The sequence below is a fragment of the Cynocephalus volans genome, chromosome 9 (assembly GCF_027409185.1).
Source record: "Cynocephalus volans isolate mCynVol1 chromosome 9, mCynVol1.pri, whole genome shotgun sequence".
In the NCBI taxonomy this organism is placed as follows: domain Eukaryota; kingdom Metazoa; phylum Chordata; class Mammalia; order Dermoptera; family Cynocephalidae; genus Cynocephalus; species Cynocephalus volans.
The window spans coordinates 147,143,754-147,161,106 of record NC_084468.1 but is presented as its reverse complement, the minus strand read 5'-3'; the positions used below and the strand labels follow the sequence as shown (position 1 = coordinate 147,161,106).

The 17,353-nt window shown below is 48.4% G+C and overlaps 1 pseudogene; it reads right to left on the bottom strand.

Annotated features, from left to right (window-relative positions):
* Window positions 1-248: 248 nt before the first annotated feature.
* LOC134385827 (spastin-like) lies at window positions 249-16,440 on the bottom strand (annotated as a pseudogene).
* Between the last annotated feature and the right edge of the window lie 913 nt (window positions 16,441-17,353).

Here is a 17,353-nt window from a genome sequence, read left to right as displayed (position 1 = left end):
GTTTTGTAATTTTCCTTGTACAAGCTCTTTACTTCCTTGGCTAAGGTAATACTCCCCCCCCCCATTCCTACTGTATCTTTTATTTAAATTTGTTTTCTAGTTCATCTTCAAATTTGGTACAAATAACTGTAAGACTCTGCAATGTCCTGTAAACTTAGGCTGAGTTTCTGTAGCTATAACTACACACTGAAGATCATGTTTTGCTCTTGTTAAAGTAAAATGTTCTGCAGGCTTACAAAGGTATTTCCTTACACGGTGGCATCTCCAAAGTCCTTGTTCCAATTGATGTGCGCTTCCAAGGTCTGAGGGCTCATGCCGAGTTTCATCATTTTCAAGGACTCAGTGAAGTCAGAGAGTCGGTGATTTCTCATCTCACTGGCAGACACATCCTTCACCTGTTCTGGTTTCAGTTCTTGGACAGGACCCGGCGCCGCATCTTTTGCCAAAGCTGTTAGATCACTTCCTGAGTGTTCATCAGTCATTCTAGCAAGTTGTGCTAGTTCTTTTGGGGTCAATGGGCTTCCTTGTTTACACAACAGATGTTTAAGTAAAAGTAATCTCGTCTCCTCATTTGGTGAAGACACATATTCCTGTTGAATGAAACGCCTAAGTACAGCCTCATCGAGCTCTTGCGCCCGTTCGTTGCACCCGTTACAGCTACTCTGTCATCTGCAGCAGATCGTGCGCCATCGAATTCTACTAGAAATTCAGTTTTTAGTTGTCGACTAGCATCGTGCTCCCCTTCTCTTCTTCCACACAAAAGGCCATCAACTTCATCTATAAAAATTATAGAAGGTTCAAGTTCTCGAGCTACAGCAAAAAGAGCTCTCACCACTTTCTCTCTTTCTCCCCCATATTTTGAAGTCAGACTTGCAGCACTTACGTTAAAGAAGGTTGCGTTAGATTCTGCAGCGACTGCTTTAGCCACCATTGTCTTCCCATTTCCCGGTGGACCAAAGGGTGACAATCGTCTGGCAGGAGCCCTAAGCCCTGTGAGCAACTCAGGCCTCAGAGAAGGAAGACAATAACGATTCCTTCACAAGTAACAATTTCTTGCAACGCTTGTTTTGCCGTCTCTTGAGCAGCCATATCATCAAATTTAAGAGCTGTTCCATTGTGCACAATTTCGTTCATTATCAGGTTAGCAAGGTTGCTGTCCACATTCCTAAAATCCCGCAAGTCTTTCTGTTTACGAACGGCAGTTGTAGGGGTAGCAGGTTTATTTGTTCTATTTGTTTTGGGAGTGCCCTTGTGAGTGGCAGTGGCAGTGGCAGTGGCAGTGGCAGTGGCAGTGGCAGGACCAGGCCCCGTCTCACTCCAGAAGCCGTGCATGAACGACTGCAATTGGGCGCTCTGTGGTGGCCTGGAGACCTCTGGATCCAGGTTTCATAACTGGTTTTGAACGAGGCAGTGAATGACCAGTGTGTGTTAAGGGATCTTTTCTTTCCGGAACAGCTCCACTTTCTGACTGGACATGTCCACTGCGGCATGTCAAGTTAGCACTGTCATTAGAGACGTCCATTTGTGACTTGGAAAATTGCAAAACCGTTTGCAGCTTCTCTAGAACCAAATGTGGTTATCATCGTGTTGGCTGGAAGGCGTCTCGCTCTTGCACGCTGCTGGCCTTGTCCCGTCATGAGGACAGCTATTCCTTTCTCTAGTTCTTCAGAACCTTTCTCCCTCCGCGCACAGCTCGCTCCTTCTGTCCTGCTTTCTCGTCCTCAGCGACGCGCAGGGCAATGGAGATGGACTCGGGGCCTGTTCGGGGGAGGCTGGGACGCGCTCGGCCTCCAGGGCAGCGGCGCCGGGGCAGCCCGAGAGCGCCTCCTGGCGGCCGTGGGGCGCGCAGAAGCGCCGGCGGAGCCACACGGCGGAAGGCGACCAAGCGCAGCAGCGCGAAGCCGGCGAACCGCGGGAGGAGCCGTCACACGGCTGTCGCCGAGGCCCGACGCGGGCGGAGCGGGCGCCACCCGGGGGCTGCGCTTCTTCCCTCGTTCGCCCGGAGAATTCGCTCACAGCCTCGCGACCGCCGCCGCCGCCGCCCGCAGACCCACGGCGACCAAGCGACGGCGGCGGCCACAGACCCCGCGCGCCCGCTCTAAGGTGACAAACAGTTTGTTCTTTTTGGTGCAATTGTAAATGCGGTTGTTTTTGTACTTGTCTTTCTGATTGTTCCCCGTGAGTGTGTAGAATTGCAGCTGATTTGTGTGTGGACTGCATGTCCTGCGACTTTGGTGAATTTGTTTATTTGTTCTGATATTTATTTTGTGAAAATTTTAAGTCTTTCTACCTAGAAGATCGAATTATCTGTGAATGGTGGTAATTTTAATTTTTTCTTCCCAAGTTAAAGCCTTTCCCCGTTTCCTTGCCTCGTTGCTCCGGCTGGCACTTCCAGTGTTCTGTTGAGTAGAAGTGTGACAGAGGACGGCTTTGCCTTTTCCTTGATTTTCACGAAAAACCTTTCAGTCTGTCACCCGTGAGGAAGAGGTTCACTGTGGCTCTTTCATACACGGTCTTTATTATGTTTAGGCAGTTTCTTGCTATTGCTAGTTTGCTCAGTGTTTTTATTATTAAATAGTGTTGAGTTTTGTCAAATACATTTAAAAATCAATTAAGGTGTATGTAGTTATCGCCCATTATTATGTAAATGTGACGTATTCTATTGATTCATTTTCATATGTTAATTCATCCTTGTGTACTCAACAGTACACAATGTAATCTTTTTTTTTGGTGGCCCTTTGCCAATTTCTCCCTAAATCCCCTCTCTGCCTTTGTCTTTGCCACCTCTGGTAACCTTACATGTTCTCTCCTTTTGAAAGTTCAACATGTTATTGTGATTGTTGTATCTCTCTCTCTTTCTTTTTTATATTTTATTTATTTATTTTATCTCCCACTTATGAGTGAGGGCATGCAGTATTTCTCTTTCTGCCTGGGTTAAGATAATTTTCTCTAAGTTCATCCCTATTGCTGCAAATGGCAGAACTTCATTCTTTTTTATGGCACAGTAGTATTCCCTTGTATACATTTACCACGTTTTCCTCATCCAGTCATCTGACAATGGACATTTAGGTTGGTTCCAACTCTTGGCTATTGTAAATAGAGCTGTGATAAACATGGGAGTGATTTTCATCCCTTTGGGTATATATCCAGCAGTGGGATTGCTGGATCGTATAGCAGTTCTATATGTAGTTGTGTGAAGAACCTCCATACTGTTTTCCACAATGGCTGCACTAATTTACAGTCCCACCAGCAGTGTAGGAGGGTTTCCCTTTCTCCACATCCTTGCCAGCATTTATCATCCTCTGTCTTTTTGATACAAGCCAGTCTAACTGGGGTGAGATGATGTCTCAATGTGGTTTTGATTTGCATTTTCCTGATGCTTAGTGATACTGAGTCTTTTTTCATGTGTCTGTTAGCCATTTGCATATCTTTCTTTGAGAAATGCCTATTCAAATCCTTTGCCCATGTTTTGATTGGGTTACTTTTTTTTACTGTTAAGGTGTCTGAGTTCCTTGTGTATTCTTGATACTAATTCCCTGTTGGTTGCACGGTTTGCATGCTTTGCATTTTTCTGATGATTAGTGATGTTAGGCATTTTTTTTTGTATAGCTGTTGGTCATTTGTATATCTTTTTGTGAAAAATGTTTATTTTGGTCATTTGCTCAAATTTGTGAAGCTTTCCACTTATAATTTCTTCTATGAGTTTTATAAATTTTTTTTTTATTGACATGGCCAGTAAGGGGATCTTAACACTCGACTTGGTGGTGTCAGCACTATGCTCACCCAGTGAGCTAACCGGCCATCCTATATGGGATCTGAACCTGTGGCCTTGGTGTTATCAGGACCACACTCTCCCGAGTGAGCCATGGGGTGGCCCTATAGATTAAATTCTTATGTTTAAGTGTTTAATCTATTTTGAGTAAATTTTAAATACAACGCAAAATAAAGGTCCAACTATATTTTTTTGCATGTGGGTATGTACTTTTCCCAGCGTCATTTTTTTTTTTTTTGGACTGGTAAGGGGATCGCAACCCTCAGCATGCTGTGGTCAGCACCATGCTCAGCCAGTGAGTGCACTGGCCATCCCTATGTAGGATCCGAATCCACCGCCTCGGCGCTACCAGCACCGCACTCTCCTGAGTGAGCCATGCGGCCAGCCCCTAGCGTCATTTTTGAAGACACTAAGCTTTCCCCTGTTGCTTTGCCTCCCACAGATTTGTCACCCATTTTCCCCTGTGTGACGGGGCCACCAAGGTTACTCAAAGCCCATCTCTTCTGAGCAGTCCTGAAAAAGGGGTTAATCTCCCAGAACCCTCAAGAGTGAGTCATTCCTTCCATTTGGGAAATTAACCCCGAATTGAGGTTCTCTTCACGCATTTATTCTCCAGACCAGGAAGTTACAGGAAGAGAACATAGGTGGTTTTTGCTAAGTACAGTTTAACAAGTTTAACAATAGAAGCTGGTTACATTCAGTAAGAAAAGCAAGGTGACATTCTATAATGCAATTTGCAACAAAAGCTTGATTTTAGCAAACATTCTCTTCTTACAGAAATTTCCTAGTATGTTTACATATCAACCAGTAACCTGTTTATGAGCCTCTCAGGCTATGGCCAGTTACATAAACATATACCATTAACTTTTATAAAAATTAAGGAAGTCACCTATTGGTAATGAAAAGAGCTTCAACACTGATGTCAAATTGAACAAAAAAGCAAAGCGTGTATCTTTGTGTAAACCAGAGGGCATAATAGAGTTGAGGAAACAAGAATTATATGAATTGGAATTTCAGAGCAGGAGACTTCTAGGGCAGGGCTTGTGCTAATTCTCAGCAGGGACTGATGATCACACTTGGCCCAGGTGGGGGACAGAGAAACCGGGGAAGTATTAATTGGTCACTCAGGGCTGGTGCTGGCATGAGAGATCACACAACTCAAGAAGCACCGACACAGTCGGTGTTTCCCACAGGACATTCTCTGTGCTCTGGGGATGAACATGGAGGATTGAGAAGCCAGGCCATGTGTCCCTAAAAGTCAGAGTAAAATCTACCCGAATCAAAGTGCTTCGGAGATAATGTTACCCCAGAAGAACAGGGCCTACTGATTGGTCCCTCAAGATTTTTGCCACATTTGAAAGCTGCAGGGTGTGGGTGCTAAAGCAGCAAGCTGAAACCTCCAAAGGTCACAAGTGGATTTGCCACAGTCTTTCATGGTTGACCAGTGACCTACTAGAATTTCCATCCAAGTCCCTGAAGGGCCTTCCGTGAGGAAGACAGAAGAAACAGAAATGGATGAGCCTCATTACAACTGCGTATGTGTCACTGGACTCAGAGGGGGACTGAGAGCGGAGAGAGAAGGGGCAAAAGCTGTCACTGAAGGTGTAATGGCTGAGGATTTTCTAAAATGGGTATAATAATTCAGTCCACAGATTAAAGAACCAACCCCCAACTGGGAATATAAAAGAAAAGAGGAGAAAATCATATTAAATTCCATCATAGTTAAATTGCTAAAACGAAGCATATAAAGTCAAATTTCTTTTCTTTTCTTTTCTTTTTTTTTAACCGATAAGGGGATCGCAACCCTCCGCATGGTGTTGTTCACACCATGCTCAACCAGTGAGCGCACCAGCCATCCCTATATAGGATCTGAACCCATGGCCTCAGCACTCCCAGCACCACATTCTCCTGAGTAAACCATGGGGCCGGCCCCCAATTTCTTTTCTAAAGCAAATTCACACCCTTACATGTCATTATTAAACAATAAATATCAAAATATTCTAAAACTATTTGTTCATCATAAGAAGATAAGCAAATAATAAAAAACCCCTCAGATTCATAGGAGAATAGATATACTAAACACAAAAAAATGTAACCAAATTATCAGGAGAGGGGAAAATGACAGAATTGACATACTAATAAGTCTGAAAGCTGGTTTATTTGAATAATAAAAATCAAACAAAAACCATGTATTAACTTTCAGTGTTTATTTTAATGAACTAAATTTGACTCAAATAAAAATACACAAATGGGGGAGTGGAAAAAAATATAAATGTAGATTCTGAAGAAACTACAAAAATAAAGATAATTATTAAAATAGACATTTCATAAATAAGTTTGATACTTTAATGAAAAAGAAAAATTTCTGGCCAAGTATAAATGATAAAACATTTCTAAGTGCCCCGCATTGGCCTGACCTGCCACTAAGGGGCCTCCTTGAATGGCCTGCCCTAAGGCCCCCTTGGTGTGCATGGTGCTAAGGGACCTGTGGCCTGTCCTGGCCTACCTCTAAAGACACCCTGGCCTGGCCTAGCCTGCCCTGCTACTAAAGACCTCCCTCAAATGGCTTGCCTCAGGGCCCCTTGGCCTGCCCCCCCCCATTAAGAGCACCCCTGGCCTTTCCTGGCCTACCACTATGGGCTGCCCTGGCCAGGTCTGCTGCTAAGGGCCCCACTGACACTAAGGGCAGGCCTGTCCAGACCCACACAGTAGGCCCACTGGCCTGGCTTGCCTCAGGGCCCCTGTTTTAGTCCATTTTGTGTTGCTATGCCAAAATACTTGGAACTGGGTAATTTACAAAGAAAGATGAAATTTATTGCTTATAGTTTCTGAGGCTAGGAAGTACAAAGTCCATCTGGTGGTGGCAACAGTGACCCAGGGGTCACACATTGCAAGATGCTGGAATCAGGGAGAGCAGAGACAGAGAGACTCTCATGTGCTCTTCTTTTAAAGCCCCCAGAATCACACACCTGACCACCAATTTTAATCAATACAATTTGGCATGGTCTGCCCCTGGTCCCCTAAAACTCATGTCCTTTTCACATGCAAGTACATTCATTTCATCCCCACAGTCTTAACTTGTTTCAACTCGAGAGTCCAAAGTTCAAAGTCCCATCTGTGAAATCAATACAATTTATCTACTTCCAAGATACAGTGGTGGGACAAACATAGAGTACATACCCCATTCCAAAAGGGAGGAATAGGCCAAAAGAAAGGGGTATCGGGTTCTAAGCAAGTCTGAAATCCAGCAGGGCAGGCATTAAATCTCAAAGATGGTGAATCATATTCCTTGAGTCCATGTTCCACATCTTCTGCATGCTGGTGTGGGGATTAGGTCCCCAAGTCTTTGGGCAGCTCTGCTCCTATTGTTTTACTGGCTGTAGGCCACACTTCAGCAATCCCAAGCTGTCGTTCCGTTCTGTAGCTCTACAGGTCCGGGGTCTCCATGGTGATCCTGCTCCCATGGCTCCACTAGACATGATGCTGATGGGGTTTCTCTGCTGCAACTTCGACCCCATGTTTCCACTTGGGATTGGTCTAGTGAAGGATGTCTGAAGTGACTCTGCTCCTGTGACAGATCTCTTCCTGGGCCCCCAGACTTTTCCATACATCCTTTGAAATCTGGGTGGAGGCTCCCAAGTCTTCTGAGCGTAGACATTCTGTGAGCCTGAAGACCTGACACCACATGGACTCCACCAAGGCTTCTGGCTTGTATTTTCCAAAGCTGCAGGTCCAGCCACACCTCGGGCCAATTTAGCCACAGCTGGAGCAGCCAAAGCAGCCAGGATGCTGGTGCTGGAAACAGGTTCCCAATGTGGCCCTGAACAGTGAGCCCATGGAGGGCTCCTCAGTCCAGTTCCCCAAGATCATTTTGTCTCCCTAGATCTTTGGGCCTGAAATGGAAGAGGTGGCTCCAGAGGCTTCTGCAATGCCTTAAGGACCTTTTCCTCCTTTTGATGATCCTTTCTTTTGTGTTAATCTTAGCACCATTGAATTTTCCTTCTGAAAATGCACTCTGATTTTCTACCACATGGCCAGGCTCCAAATTTTCCAAATCTTTACACTCTGCTTCCCTTTTAAATTCTGGCTTTATGTCCTGCCTTTGCCACCAGAACTCATAGTAGGCTCTTACAAGTAGTCATGCAGCTTCCTTAATGCTTTGCTGCTTAGAAATTTCTTCCACCCAATACTCTGGTTCACAACTCAAGTTCCAATTTCCACAAAGTCCTAGGGCATGGACACAATGTAGCCAAGTTCTTTGCCAGTTCACAGCAAGGGTGATCTTTGCCCCAGTTTCCAATAAACTCCTTATTTCTATCCGAGACCTCCTTTGAATGGTATTTAGTGTCCATATTTCATAAGCAGTCTGCTCACCACCATTTAATAGGTCTCTTAGACATTCCGAACTTTCCCTCATCTTTTTGTCTTCTTCTGAGTCCTCCAAACTCCTCCAAACTCTTAACACCCTGTTCCGAAGCCATTTCCACATTTTCAAGTTTTTATTATGAGCAACACCCCACTCCTGGTACTAATTTTCTGTTTTAGTCCATTTTGTGTGGCTATAACGGAATACTTGGCACTAAGGGCCTCCATGGCCAGGCCTACTATACAGGGTCACCTGGCTGACCTGCCCCTAGAGTCTTGCCTGGCACTAAGAGCCCCAGTGGCCTTGCCTGTTCCTAGGGACCTCTGCCATGGCCTGCCTCTGTGGACACCCTAGAATGGCTTGGCCTGCCACTAGGGCACCCCTGGCCAGGCAGGCCTACCCCAAGTGCCCCCTAACTTGGCATTGCCTGCTCCTAAGGAAGCCCTGGCCCTACCTGGCCTGCCCCTAGGGTTTCTCTAGTCTGGCCTGGACTGTCCCTCAGACACTGATGGCTGGGCCAAGCCTGGCTCAGAGCCAAGGGTCCCCCTGACTTCTCCTGGGCTGTCCCAATGGACCTGCTGACCTGTCCTGGCCTAGCACTTTGGACCACCTCTGTCCTGGCCTGGTCTGCCACTAAGGGCACCCATGGCTTGGCCTGCCCCTAGGGCCCCTGTGCCCTCGCCTGCCACTAAGGGCTGCCCTGGCCAGACATGCTGTGAAGGGCCTCCTACTGCTAAGGGCCAGCCTGGCCTATCCTGCCCAAGGAATCCACTGGTTGTTCTGCCAAAGGGCCCCCCTTTATTAGACTGCACCTAGCAGACCACAGCCATAAGGCCACCTGCCACTAAGTGCCCCCCTTGACTGGCCTGTCCCTGGGCCCCCTTGGCCTGTATTGGTGCTAAGAGCCTCCTTGACCTGCCTCTAAGAGATCATCTGGCCTGGATTTACCTGCCACTAAGGATCCTTTTGAATGGCCTGGCTCATGGCACCCTTGGCGTACTTAGTGCTATGGCCACCCTGGCCTTGCCTGCCTGTAAGAGACCCCCTGGACTGGCCTGCCCTGCCCTGGGGGTCTCTTAGAGGCAGGCCATGGCAGACCTGAGGCAGGCCCAACCAGTGGGTCTCTTCTGTACTCCTGGTCAGGCTCATCCATAGTGGCAGTGGGCCCCTTAGCAGGCCTGGCCAGGGACCATTAGTGGCAGGCCAGGAAATTCAAGGGGCACTGTTAGTGGCAGGACAGACCAGGTAAACCCAGGGGTCTCTTAGAGGCAGGCCAGGCTGGGGGTGCCCTGGGGGCTCTTTCTTTCTTTCTTGGGGGCCCAAGGGGAGGTCAGACGAGGGCCTCCTGCCTGTTAGTGGCAGGGTAGGCCAGGAGGAACATAGGTAGGCTAGAAGAAAGAAGGAAACATAGAAAGAAGGAAAGGAAGGAGAGAGAGAGAGAGAAAAAGAGAGAGAGACCCCAAAGAAAGAAGGAAGGAAAGAAGAAAAGAAAGAGCCCCCAAAGAAAAAAAGAAAGAAGGAAGGAAAGAAAAGGAAGAAAAGGCAGGAATGGAAGGAAGGGAGGAAAGGAAGGAAGGGAGGAAAGGCAGGAGGAAGGGAAGGAGAGGCAGGAGGAAGGGAAGGAGAGGCAGGAAGGTAAGATGGGAAGAGAAGAAAAGGCAGAAATGGAAGGGAGGAAAGACAGGAAGGAAGGGAGGAAGGGATGGCAGGAAGGGAAGGAAGGAAGGCAGGGAACAAAGGAAGGAAGGAGGGAAGGAAGGAAGAAAGAAAAGAGCCCCCCTAGGCCCCCTCTGGCCTGGACTGACCTGCCTCTAAGTAGCCCCCTGTTCTGGCCTGGCCTGGACTTCCAGTAAGGGGTCCCCTGGCCTGATGTCCCCCTGGGCTCTCAAGAAAGAGAGAAAGATAGAAAGGAGGAAGGAAGGAAAGAAAAAGAAGAAAGCAAGGAAAGAAGGAAAGAAAAAGAACGAAGCAAGGAAAGAAAGAAAAAGGAAGGAAAGAAAAAGAAACAAGGAAGGAAGGAAAGGATGGAAGCAAAGAAAGGAAGGAAGCAAAGAAAGAAAGAAAGAAAGAGCCCCAAAATAAAGATGGAAAGAAGGAAGGAAAGAGGAGGGGAGGGAAGGTTAGGGAAGGTTAAGGGAAGGTTAGGGAAGGGTTAAAGGAGGTTAAGGGAAGGTTAAGAGAAACTTAGGGAAAGTTAAGGGAAGGCTAGTGAAAGTTAGGGAAGGTTAGTGAAGGGAGGAGGGAGGGAAGGAGGAAGAAAGAAAGAAAAAGAGGGAGAGAGAAAGAAAGAAAGAGTCCCGTAGGGCCCCCTTGGCCTGGCCTTCCTCTAGGAGAGCCCCTGGCCTCACCTGTCCTGCCACTAAGGGCACCTCTGGCATTTCCTGGCCTGCCACTAAGGGCTTCCCTGGCCAGGCCTTCTTTTAATGGCCCCACTGCCACTAAGGGTGGGCCTGGCCAGGCATGCACCAGAGACCCACTGCCTCAGAGCCACCCTGGCCTGACCTGACCTATCCTTAGGATCCTGCAGGCCTGGCCTGGCCTGGCACTATGGGCCCACCTGGCCCAGCCTGGTCCACAGCCAAGGACCCCCCTGGCCTGTCCTGGCCGGTCACCAGGGCCCTGCTTGCCTGTCCTGACACTATGGGCCACCTCTGTCCTGCCTGGGCTTGCCTTTCACTAAGTGCTCCCATGGCTGGCCTGCCCCTAGGGCCCCTGTGCCCTTGCCTCCCAATAAGGGCAGCCCTGGCTCCTAGGCTGCCAAGGGCCTCCTACTGCTAAGAGCCAGCCTGGCCTGTCATGCTTAAGGACCCACTGGCCTGGCCTGCCACATGGCCCCCTTTTACTGGCCTGCCCCTAGCGGACCACTGCCATAGGGACCACCCTTCCACTAAGGGGACCCCTAAATGCCCTTGACTGGTCTGTCCATGGCCCCCTTGTCCTGCATTCATGCTAAGGGCCCCCCTGGTCTGGACTGACTGCCTCTAAGGCCCTGGCACTAATGGCACCCCTGGCCTGAAAGGACCAATTGTACTGGTCGTCCTCTATGGGCCCCTGAGACTGGACTACTGGTAACAGCACCCTGCTACTTTCTTTTTTTGTTGTTGCTTTTTCTTTAAAGATGACCAGTAAGGGGATCTTAACCCTTGACCCGGTGTTGTCAGCACCATGATCTCCCAAGTGAGCCACAGGCCAGCCCTTTTTTTGTTTGTTTATATTTGTTTTATTTATTTATTTATTTATTTAGGTTTCTCTTTTATGATTTTTTTTCTTTTTTCTTGTTTGCTTTTCTCTCTGGTTTTTGTTTGTTTGCTTGTTTTTGGTTTTGTTTTGTTTTTTCTTACTTTTTTTCTTTGTTGTATTTTTTCAGGTTTTTTTTTTTTTTTTGTATTTTTTGATTTGTATTTTTCTGTCCTCTTTTTTTTGTTTGTTTTCTCCTTTTTTTGGCACTCTTCTTTTGGTTTTCGTCTTTTTGTTGGGGTATTGTTTTGTGGAGGTTTTCTTCTTTTGGGGCTTTTTGAGGATTTTTATTGTTTTCATGTGGGTATAATTTTCTTTTGGGGGGGCTTTTCTTCTTTTCATGGGGGGTTTTGTTCTTTCTGTTGGAGTTTTTTCTTTTTTTAAAAGATGACCAGTAAGGGGATCTTAACCCTTGACTTGGTGTTGTCAGCACCATGCTCTCCTGAGTGAGGTAACCAGTCATTCCTATATAGGGACCTAAACCCATGGCCTTGGTGTTATCAGCACCACACTCTCCCAAGTGAGTCATGGGCCAGCCCTGGAGTTTTCTTTTCATTGGGCTTTTGTTCTATTTGTTTTTCTTTTTTTCTTTTTTTATGGGGGTTTTCTTTTTGTTAGAGTTTTCTTTGGGGGGGATGTTCTTTTTGTTGGTGTTTTCTTGTATTGGGGGGATCTTTCTTCCTTCTCTTGGCATTCTTTCTGTAGGGGTTGTCTTCTTTTGGGGGTTCTTTTGTGGGGATTTCTTCTTTATGTTGTGGTTCTCTTCTTTTTGTTGGGGTTTTTCTGTTTTGGGTGTTTTCTTCTTCTTGTGGGTGTTTTCTACTTTGGGGTGTTTTCCTCATTTTTGAGGTGTTTTCCTCTTTTGGGTGATTTCCTTTTTGGGGTGTTTTCTTATTTGGTGTGTTTTCTTCTGCTTGGGGTTTTCTTTTTTAGGCTGTTTTCTTCTTCCTTTGGGTGTCTTCTTCTTCTTCTGGGTGTTTTATTCCTTTTATGGGTGTTTTGTTCTTTGGGATATTTTCTCCTTTTGGGTGTTTTCTCCTTCTCGGTGTTTAACTCTTCTTCTTTTTTTTCCTTTTTTCTTTTGGTTCTTTTCTTTTCTGGCACAACTTCTCAGCCAGCTCTGTCTTCACATGCTGCCCTGACTGCAGCACACTGGTGACCTCCATGTTCCAACTGGTCTGGATGGAGAGAAGCAATCGGTGGCCATCTGATGCAGCTGGACACCCATGACACAGGGAAGGGGGCACAGGGCACTGGCTCACAGGGTGCCTTCCCAGGTACCATTTTATATGAGATCTCCACCACCCCAGTTTACAGGTGGGGAAACAAAAGCCTAGGGGTCGAGTGTGGAGGGCAGGCTGGCAGGTCAGGTGGAGCACCAGTCTGATGAAGCCAGTCTAGAGCTTAGCTAGCTGCTCCTGGACCTCACGGGCCTAGGACAGCATGCAGCTGGTGGTGGCATGGTGGTGCTGTGTGCCCTCTGGCAGCTGCCTGTGCTGCTTGCCTCAGAGCCCAGCAGCCCACCATAGCTCCAGCAGCCACTCCTCCTGCTCCCAGTTCAGGTGGCTCAGACCCTTATTGTCCTCTACCTGAGCCCAGAGCTGACCCACCAGGCTCTCCAGCTGCTTCTGCCACTGCTCAGCCTCCACCTGCAGCTGCTGTTCTTCCTCACTGGGCCCTGCTGGAGGCTCTGTGGGTGGAGGCTCAGCTGAGAATCAGATGACAAGGGATTCTGGTTTCTGGAGTTGCACAAAACCCTTTTCTTGATGCACAGCTCCTAATTCAGCCTCACCCCAGATAATGGCTTAATGTCTACTCATTCCTCATGCCCAGATGATGGTCAATCATTCAAACCATTTTCAAATAGAGTTCTGCTCATTCTTGTGCTCAAGGCAACTGTGGGTGGCTGACAATGGGCACCCCACCCCTCTGCAGATGGGGACACTGAGGCTCAGATGAGCAGACTTGCCATCTGCTGGTGCACACCTCTTTCTCTTCCCCCCACCTGCTCCTAGGCCACACCAGCCCCAGCTTACCTTTCTGCCTGCTTACATCAGCCAAGCAGGTGTCTAGCTCCTGGACCTGATGCAGGTCCTGTTCCTCCCTCAAAGCGTGCACCTGCCCAGAGCACAGGGGCATGAGCCATGGAGGAAGCGGCCACAGGACAGGCTGCCACCTCCCTCTCTACCCCCGCCCCCATAAAACCAAAACCCTGTGCTGCAGCCGCTTACTTGTTGTGGCAGGAACCTGGATGTCTCAAGCTTCTTCATCTGGAGCTTCAAGGCTGCTTTCTCTATCACAAGGACCTGACACTTCCTCTTCAGTTGGGACTGGCGACACTTGTGGTCCTCATCATTGTTCCTGTGGCCAGAGGTGGTGGAGAATAGAAAGAATGAAGAACAGAAAAGACCACTTTGGTGACCAATGCACTGATTTTGCCACACAACCAGAGGACCATGGCATGGGAAGGGGATCCCAGGAACCAAGAGTCACAAGTGATAGTCCAGAGAGTGGACATGAATTGCCTGAGGCTACACAGTGAGATACTGGCACAGCTGGGGCCAGAGCTTGGCTCTACACATGTTGAAACCTGTGCGTTCACCTCATCATGCTCATCTGTATCCTCCCATCTCCCACCACATCACCTGTGTGGAAGCCCCCCAGACCTGCCCTCCACTGTCCCCCTCCTACCTGTTGTCTTCCAAGTGCAGGTGGAGAGCATCTCACTCTTTCTTCAAGTCACAGTAGGACTGCAAATACAGAAAGGTGAAGTCAGGATTCAGCAAGGAGAAGATGGAGTCAGGGCACGCTAACACTGACACCTACAGCAACTATTCAGCAGTAACATTTCCTCCCCCTGATTCACACTTGACATCTTTTTCAAGGCATTTCCAATCCCATGTTCTCAGTTAGTTTTACTAAGAACTCAGTAAAGGTGGAAGAGGCAGGGAAAGAGATCTGATTTACAGCTGGTGACAGGGGCCCAGGGATATCAGGTCATGTTGCCATTGTTAAGACTGTCATCACCATTGTTTGACTCTGTACTGAGCACGTCACCAGGCACCATGCTAACAATCCATTGAATCCTCACAACCACCATAGGAGGGAGTTACTATTATTATCTGCATTTTGTAGATGAAATACAAAGTATTAGAGGTTAAGTGCTAACAACACTTACAGATCGGATGTGAACATCCAGGTCTATCTAATTCTCTCAGGCCATTCTCAAGCATGAGGGCAGATGGCTGGGCTCACCCTCTCCGCCTCCTTCTGTTGTGCAGAGATAGTGGTCAGACTCCACTGCAGCTCTTTCATCTGCACTCACGTGAGCACAGGCAGCTCGCCAGATGTTCACACTTCCCTGGAATGACAGAGGTCAAGATGGAGCCCAAAGGACTCCCTCGAAGGCCTGCCAAGGCACCAGGTTGAGGGAGGAAGAGTGCCCAGATTCACACCTGCTTTCTGCCAGACCACATGGTGAGCATCGGCCTGGGCTCTTAAGACATCAGTGATCTGAATCTGAGCCTTTGGGAGAAAAGCCAAATTGGTGCTGAGAGAGGGAAAGGAAGGTTCTCTAGGGGACATGAGGGAAGCCATACAGTCCACTCACCTGCACTTGTTCCTGTGGGGAGTTCACCTGCTGACACCTACTCTCCTGCTATAGGAAGAGGAAAGAAACATCTCTTACTGGGGAGGCAGAGATGCAACAGCAAGGGACAGGCCCCAGGAATGCCACCAATGGTCAAGGACAGGCCCACCAGTGAGACCAGATTCTCAGGGATCTTGTGGGGCTGCGGGGGGGAGGGGTGCAGGGGTTAGCCTTCTCCAGGTTGGGAGTGGGCAAGACAAGCCTGTGGCCTCTCCACCTGAGTCTTTCCCCAAACCCTCCAGACACAGAATGAGTGAACAAAGAAATCATGTTCCTCTTTCCAGTTCATCCAGAGTTTCCTGGTGCTGTTTATTCTGTGTGGAGAATCACAGGAAAGTGACCGAGGTTGTCCCCCTCAGCTCCATTCCCCAGACCAGAGTGGTGGGCAGCAGACAGGAATGGATTTTCAAGGAAAAGCTCACATACCCTATGGGGACGGAAATTGACAAACTCTCCTCAAACTCCCAAGGAAAGAGAATTTGGGTCTTTGTTGGTTTTCACTCACAGCTACAGAGCTGAACATCTGAATCTGGATTCTCTTTAAAAGACAGCCACAGAAACCTCTAGAAATGGAGGCTGAGAAAGGAAAGACTACTCTTCTCTCAGCTTATGATTCACAAAGGTGCATGTATTCACCATGAACCACACACTATGGGACTGGGACTGTTCTTAATAGCAGGGATCCAGGAATGGAAAGGACAGGCAAGATCCCTGTCTCCCTGATGTTTCAAGTGTGCCTAGAAATCTTTCATTCTTAGAGCTGAAAGGGACCTTCAACACCCTCTAATTCTATCTCAGGACACTCAAGCCCAGGCAGGAGAGGTGGCCTGTCCAAAACCAAAGACAAAGCAAAGCAGGAACTAAGTCAGGGTGGGAACACAGGGCTTCTGACAACAGTCAGCCTAGTGTTTCCAGCAGGTTGAGAGCCCAGGGCATGTGTGGTGAGGACTCAAGCAGGGGTGTCTGGAGAAGAGAGAATAGGCAGACAGGGCAGCAACAGAAAGCCATGCTGTGTGGTCTGGGGTCCCTCCCACTGAGACCTAGGCCCCCCAGCACCCCATTCTCCTTTGTCATCAGGGGCCCCCAGCCCTTTTCTTCAGAGTCCCAAGGGGAAATTGGAGCCCAGGATTGGCAGCATGGAATCAGGGGGCCCCACTGGACTCTTACTAATTCCTGGATCATGTTCCTTTGATGTTTGTTTTCAACCTAACTGGAGTACCGGGCTACTGCCAGATCTAGGTACGGGCTCTGAGGAGTGTGCAGACAGGAGGAGTTGGAGGAGGTCTAGGGGGAGAGGTAGAGAGAGCAATCATTAGGGGTGGGGGCTGTCTTAGCTGGCAGCAGGGCACCCAGCCTCCACCATGGGAGGTGGTCAAGAGACTGGCCTGCAGGAGCACGTACCTCCAGCTCCTTCATGTAAACTAATGTCACAAAGGCCTCCCCACTGATGTCACAAAGGCTTCCCCACTAATGCCACAAAGGCCTCCCCCCGATGTATGATGTGGGCTAGAAGAGATTAGAGCGCATGTGGGGACGCTCTGTCCCCCCAATGGTTAAGCCCTCTGGTGTCCTTTCTTCCCCATCAGCTGGCAAAAGTGTCTTTCTTGGGCCGAGCCCGTGGCGCACTCGGTAGCGTGCTGCGCTGGGAGCGCGGCGACCCTCCCGCCGCGGGTTCGGATCCTATATAGGACTGACCGGTACACTCACTGGCTGAGTGCCGGTCACGAAAAAACGACAAAAAAAAAAAAAAAAAAAAAAAAAGTGTCTTTCTTGCCTCACCTGGACCAGGCCCTCCTCCTGTAGCCCCTTTGTGCCCACTTCTCAACGTCTCTCTCCCCTATTGTCCCTCCACTCCTGAGCAGCACTTGTCCTGTACTTTTTTTTTGGTGGTGGCCAGTACCGGGATTGAGCCCTGGAACTTGGTGTTATCAACATCATCCTGTGCTTCCTGAAGCTGGATCCGGTGAGATAGCCAAGCTCATGGTCCGTCTTTTGTGTGTAGCTTCAAGGGAGAAGACTCAGAAAAGAGTCCTAAATCATATTCCTAGCAGAGAGGCAGGATTCAAACCCAGTCTTCTTACCCAGTCCCTGACACTTCTTCCATGATGCTTACCATTACCCTCTACTGTCTCTTGAGCCCCGTTCCCAGGAGTCTGACCAGCTGAGACTCACCTCCTTAGGCAACTGGCACCCCCCAGATGTGGCTGAATGAGGATCACTGCCAGTTTTCATTTTGTTCTTTGCTCCTGGAGGACCACCAGGGCTGTTTCTACATTGGTAATCTCTTAACTGTGAAAAAGAAAAGCAGTAATGTTCAGGAGACCTATAA